This window comes from Gavia stellata, chromosome 13, assembly GCF_030936135.1.
Source record: "Gavia stellata isolate bGavSte3 chromosome 13, bGavSte3.hap2, whole genome shotgun sequence".
Lineage (NCBI taxonomy): Eukaryota > Metazoa > Chordata > Aves > Gaviiformes > Gaviidae > Gavia > Gavia stellata.
The window spans coordinates 672,903-678,939 of record NC_082606.1 but is presented as its reverse complement, the minus strand read 5'-3'; the positions used below and the strand labels follow the sequence as shown (position 1 = coordinate 678,939).

The 6,037-nt window shown below is 52.5% G+C and overlaps 1 non-coding gene across 1 annotated transcript; it reads right to left on the bottom strand.

Moving 5' to 3' along the window:
• Nucleotides 1-1,109: 1,109 nt before the first annotated feature.
• Nucleotides 1,110-1,191, bottom strand: TRNAS-AGA (transfer RNA serine (anticodon AGA)). Its single transcript has one exon. It is a non-coding gene; the product is annotated as a tRNA-Ser (tRNA).
• Between the last annotated feature and the right edge of the window lie 4,846 nt (nucleotides 1,192-6,037).

The following is a 6,037-nucleotide window of genomic DNA, read 5'->3' as shown; positions in this document are numbered from 1 at the left end:
TCCTGTTCTGGTGGAGGGGTTTCATACTAGATTCAGGTAGATTGCTGTTCTGGGCGTGGTTATATAGCTGGAGTTTTCTTTGAAAGACAAATCTCGGATTGTTTTATAGTCCGTATGGGTTGTTCTCAGCCAGTGAGAGCCAGTTTAGGTTTGGTCTTCAGGTCACGTGGACCCTGAGGTAAAAGGTCTTATTCCTAGGCAGATGTTTTTCTTCTAAGCAAGTTGTATAGCTGTTAGCGCCTTGCCTTTCACACCAGCTGCAAAGGCCTTGCCCTTCACACCAGCTGTGAAGGTCTTTCCCTGCCTGTGCTGTGCTGTGATCCCCCACAGCTCCAGACTTGTCCTCTTCCTGGCGCAGCCCTGCCCTTGCTGCTCCCTGACAGCCAAGGGCTGCCCCTGCCACCATGCAGTGTGCCAGGGAGTCAGAGAAACCCCAACCCCTCCTCTCCCTGCCTGGTATGGATCCTGCCCTGTCCAACACTGCTGGGGGTGGAGGTGGCTCCCAGCCACCCCAGGGCAGGGCTGGATGAGCTGGACTGCCTGGTGCCCTGTCTTAAATGCTGCAAGGCATCCCAGGAAGGCTCTGGGCAGCCTGAGCTGGTAGAGCCTCTCGGTGAGTCTCCTCCTGCCACTTGCCTCCTGCTCCACACCAGTCTGCCTTCATGACACCTAAAGTGAGGGGCACTTTGTGAGTGCTGGCAAGGTGTCAGATCGATGAGGTGTCTTCCCTTCACCTTCAGCAATGAGGGCCATGTTGTGCAGGCTCTCTCTGGAGATGAGCTGCTGCAGTTTCAGGTGTAGGGAAGACAGCTGCTGGGGCTGTGCTGCTTGGGAAGTCAGGTGAGATCAGGCTCAGCAACCAACAAGAGTGGACCTCTTTTCATGGCTCATACTCAGCACCTGTCCATTCTCTTCCCCATCCACCCAGGAATTTCCCATCCATCCAGGAATTTCCCATTCATCCAGGAATTTCGGGGGTGGGGGTCGAGGACAAGTGCTCTAGGCAAAGGTGTTTTCATTGTCTCCCTGGGCAGCAGGCACAGTGTGGAGCTGAGTCCCAGGGCTGCAGCCTGGTCAATTTTAGGGAGCCCAAAAAGGAGACTGCACCCCGTAGTTGGCAGGATTCGAACCTGCGCGGGGAAACCCCAATGGATTTCTAGTCCATCGCCTTCACCACTCGGCCACAGCTACCTGCTCCAGCCCTCTCTACCCTGCTGCTCACATGCCCTCTGCAATGACACCTGGCTCCCTGGGAGTTTCAGGGCCAGGCTTCACTCGAAGCTCTGCAGCTGGGACCTTCATGGAGCATGACAGCCACATGGAGCCAGGTTTTCAGAGGCCTTGACAGGTGGAATCCCAGGGACTGTCTGGCTGGCCTATCCCAGAGAGTCATGGTGAGTGGAGCGAAATCCAGTTGGTGGCTGGTTTACAAGCGGACTCCCCCAGGGCTCAGTTTTGGGGCTGCTCTTGTTTAATATCTTTATCAATGATCTGGATGAGGGGATCGAGTGCTCCCTCAGCAAGTTTGCAGACGACACCAAGTTCGGTGGGAGTGTTGATCTGCTTGAGGGTAGGAAGGCTCTGCAGAGGGATCTGGACTGGCTGGATCGATGGGCCAAGGCCAATTGTATGAGGTTAAACAAGGCTGGTTTTTGCTGGTTGATGGTTTGACTTGATGATATTACAGGTCCCTTGAACCCTTGAACAAAAACTACGACACCTTCCATGCAGGTTGTTGTTGTTGTGGAGAGGGAATGGCCTGGGAGAGTGCAAGAGATACATGGAAAGGACAAAGTGGAGCCTGGCTGAGGAAAAGTGAGGAGGGTGAAGGGAGAATAAATGGGAGGTGTGGATGAGTTAGAGGACAACAGGAGGGAGTTTGTTTTGGTGCAACAGGTTTGTCTAGATCTTTTTGCCAGCACTGGCAAAACAGGCAATTTCCATCACCAGATGAAAGGAGCTCCAATTCCCTTTTGGCTCTGGAGCAGGAATATTTGGAAAATGACGTTGAGGAATTGGTGTGAGGAGGTGGTACATGTGGCAGTGCCTGCCTGCATGCAGATCAAGGGTGGGAGGTGGTTGCAGTGAAGAGGGTGAGCACTAGGAGTGGCTTCAGGAAGTGTGAGCATAGCTGCCTTCCAAGCAGTTGACCTGGCTTCGATTCCTGGCCAACACAGGGAAAATTTTCTTCAGCCCAGCTCCATGGTTCCTTGACAGCTTCTCGGGCTCAGGAACCACACAGCTTTCTCTGGGGGATTCAAGCTGCTCCCCTCACCTCCCTGCAGCCTTGAGACCAACTGAGACCAGTGCTTTCTGCCTGCTGGGAGGGCTGCAGGCTGGGCTTCTGACTGTGGTGCTGTTAGAGGAGCCAGGAGAGAGGGATTTCTGGCCTGGCCCAGAGCTAGTCCTGCTGCTGCTGCTGGTTGCACCTGGCAAGGAAAGCATGCGGCCGTGGCCGGGTACAATATATACAAGATCAATAATGCCTAGCTGGTTGTCAAGGGACACACTGCTTCATGAAGACAGGTATACAATTTGGGGGTGTGGGTGGAGGAGGCCTGTTCTTTATGTAATGTCTCAAAGTCACACGGGAGTGAATTTGCTCTCCATCCTCCTCTATCTTTTCAATCTCTCCAGTGCTGCCTGGTCAAACATGGGCTGGTGCCCATGGGGTGCCCTCCACAACCCAGTTGAGCCCACATGTCTGATTTTTCCTGCCACCTCATTGATCCTCACCACAAACCACATATTGTGCATCACTTCCCTTCCTGGCACAAACATCACTCTCAGGAGATGCCACATTGCCTTGTCTCCTGGTGCATTCCTTTACACCCTGTACCACCATCCTCTCCCCATCCCACCCCTCCACAGGAGTACAGCAACCAGCTGTAGCCATGTTTGCCTGCAGATGATCAAAGTGGTCCAGTCTTCTTTCCTTCAGCGGACAACAGGCAGCCTGGCGGGGAGACAAACCCATGGAAGAGTGTTGTCATCTCAGACCAGTTCATGAGCCCACTTCTGTCCTCTGCCAGGGGGTACTCAGGACAGGCAGTGAAAAGTCACTGCTTTCTCACCATACATGCAAAGCCCCCTGGGTACACTGCCAGAAGAAATGAGGTCAGCTCCCAAGTGCTTTCAGTGGCGGGGCTCAACATTGACCCCGAGAGATATCACAGGGCCGTGATGACCAGATTACAGACTCATGCTCCATTTCTCTGAGGCTTTTTAGCCTTTCTCTTGCCTGCTTCCTTATTTTTGATCATCTGGTCTCAGTTCAGCGAGCTCCATCCAGAAATGGTGGTGAGCTCAGCATAAAGGCCGATACTCTTCCTTGCAGATCAAGAAGCTAACTGAGGGAGGAGGAGAACAAACCAGCACGAGTCTCCAGCTATGCTGCACAAAGACTTTAATGAGAAGGAGCAAATGCAGTGGCACAGAACAGAGACCAAGAAACACGTCTACAGGGTTCAGGGCAAAACAGAGAATGGCCCATTTCCCATTTCCTTTCACAGGTCAATGGATCAAAACCATCCTAACTGTGTTTCCCCCCACTCCCCGCAGCCGCTGCCTCTCCCTTACTTCTTAGAGTAAGTGTTAACCTGCACTGCTGTGACTCCATCTCTCTGGGCACCCATGGCCATGGCCCTCCCACACCCTCAGCCCCTTCTCTCTGCACTCCCAAAGTGCCCCTCAGCAAGGCAGACTGGTGGGTGTGGAGCAGCAGGCAGAGAACAGCACAGCACAGAGCTCTCCCCACAAGGCAGTGGGTGTCCTGGGGACACAGGTCTTTCTCCCTTCCCATCAGGCAGCTCAATCCCCAGCTTCCCAGCCACAGGAGGGGACCTCCAGGAATCTGCAGCTGGGGAGGAGGACAAGGCTGGTGCTAGCTCAGGAGACACCAATGAGATTGACTCAACCACCTGGGAGCTTTCTCTGTCCTAGTCTGCTGCTGTGCCCACTTGCAGGTCCAGCCAGGAGCAGGGCTGAGCAGGTATTCCCAGTGGGCACTGTATTGGCTATATGTGGCTAGGTGTTGGTAGTGGAGGGCAGAGGGGGAGCTGCTGGGTGGCCTCTGTGAGAAGAGGTAAGGGGCTGCCCTGTGCCACACACAGCTGGTTCCAGCTGCCTCCACAACACTGAGCCATCTGCAAAGCTTGTGGCATCTGCAGCACCCATGCTGGAACTGGTAGATGTTCCTGAAGGGACTGTGACCTGTGGAGAAGCCACGCCAGTGAAGAATTTTCCTGACAGGCCTGAAGTGTGTGGATGAGCCCATGCTGAAACAGATATTCCTGTTTAGAACTGCAGCACATAGAGAACCCATGCTGGAGTAGTCTGCGGTGAAGGACTGTAGTTGAGCCTGGTAAAAGTGGGAGGAATGGTGTTGTCTTATTTGTCTTTCATTCCTCACTACACAAAACTACACATGGCCTGATCCATTTCTTCCCTTCTGGCTGCTCTGGACTAGAATTGAGTGCTGGACACACCCCCTCTGTCACTCCCACACTCACGTCCGCTGAACAGCAGGTCCACTGAAGCCTGCGCCTGACAGTAGATTTGTGCAGCGTGCATGCCTGGAGCCCAGGGCCTGTTTGTCCGGTGTCGTGCTGCAACCCTGGGCAGTCCCTGATGCCAGTCCACTCTACTCACTGGCTAGTGCTGCTTGAGATTTCCTAGCCAACATCTTACACACACACAGAATCACACACACACACACACAGAAAAAAGGGACTTCAGTCACACAGAAATGTGCAATGGAAAATACCAATCAAATTCTTGTTCTTCCTTTGACTGGAAAAGGTTTCCAGGAAGAGTTGCTTCTTTTCCTTTCCAGGGATCAAGGTGAGGCAGACCAGCTTGCAGTTCCCCAGTTCCTCCTTTGTGCCCTTCTGGAAAATGGAGTGACATTGACTTTCTTCCAGGTCTCAGGAACCTCTCCCACTTGCCATAACCTTTCAAAGACAATTGAGAGGGGTCTCTTCCAGAAGTCCTCCTTGTCTGAGTGCTTTGTGACCTGGCAGCAGGAACATGGCATGGATATCTGCAAGTGAATCCCTGCTACCTGGGCACCTGATGGGTCAGCAGTCAGAACATGGCTTGGATGTTGACTGAGAGGTCACCTCTGCCTCCACAGGATATCCCAGATGCCCAGCTGAGGACAAGGCGTTAGTCCCTCCGGGACTTGCAGTGAAAGCTTTCCTGGGACAGACTTTCCCTCCTCTTCCCAGCCCAGAAACGTCTATAGTCACTGAAAGTGAAATGCAGAGCAGTTGGTGTTCCCTGCACAAACCAGCCCTTGTGCTCTCCATGGAGCCATGGAGCACTCTCAGAGCTCTTGGCTGATGCAGATCAAACCTAGAACTAGGTGCGTTTTAAAGGTGGGATGAAACAACCAGGCTGCGAATAAGATCGAGAAGTGGGCATCCTTGAGTTGTCATTATATGGTCCACATGAAAACTTTTATTCAATGCAATTAAGAAGGAAGCCAAGAACAAAGGCATGGCTGAAAAGGCCCTTTACTGCACACAGTCTTTTCCCCACGACAGTGACTTGAGATGGACTCATGAGCAGGAAACCTACTCACAATAGCCTTGACTCCTACAGATAACCTCCACCCACCAAAAAACACACACAAAGAGAATATTAGGTCTCAGGCTCTGATTATGATTTGCATGGGGTTTATGTGAACCAAAGGGTTTTATTTAAAACAGCAACAGCTGCCAAGAATGATGCAGTCCTAGGCAACATCGGTTGGAAGGCAGCTTGCAGGTGTGTAGACCATGCTCCAGCTCAGTGCAGGGCTAACTGCACAGACTATGGAGGATCCTTGGTGCCTTGTCCAGCTGACTTTTGAAAATCCTGGTGATGGAGAATCCACCTGTTCCAGTGAAAAAGAAATCTCCAGGGGATCTTTTTCCTGATATCAAATCAACTTTTCACTTGTTGCCAGATGTGTCTGTGGTCTCATCCTTTCCTTGAGCACCTCCAGGAAGGGACTGCCTCCGCCTTCTCTACAAACCGTGCTTCACACAGTGGA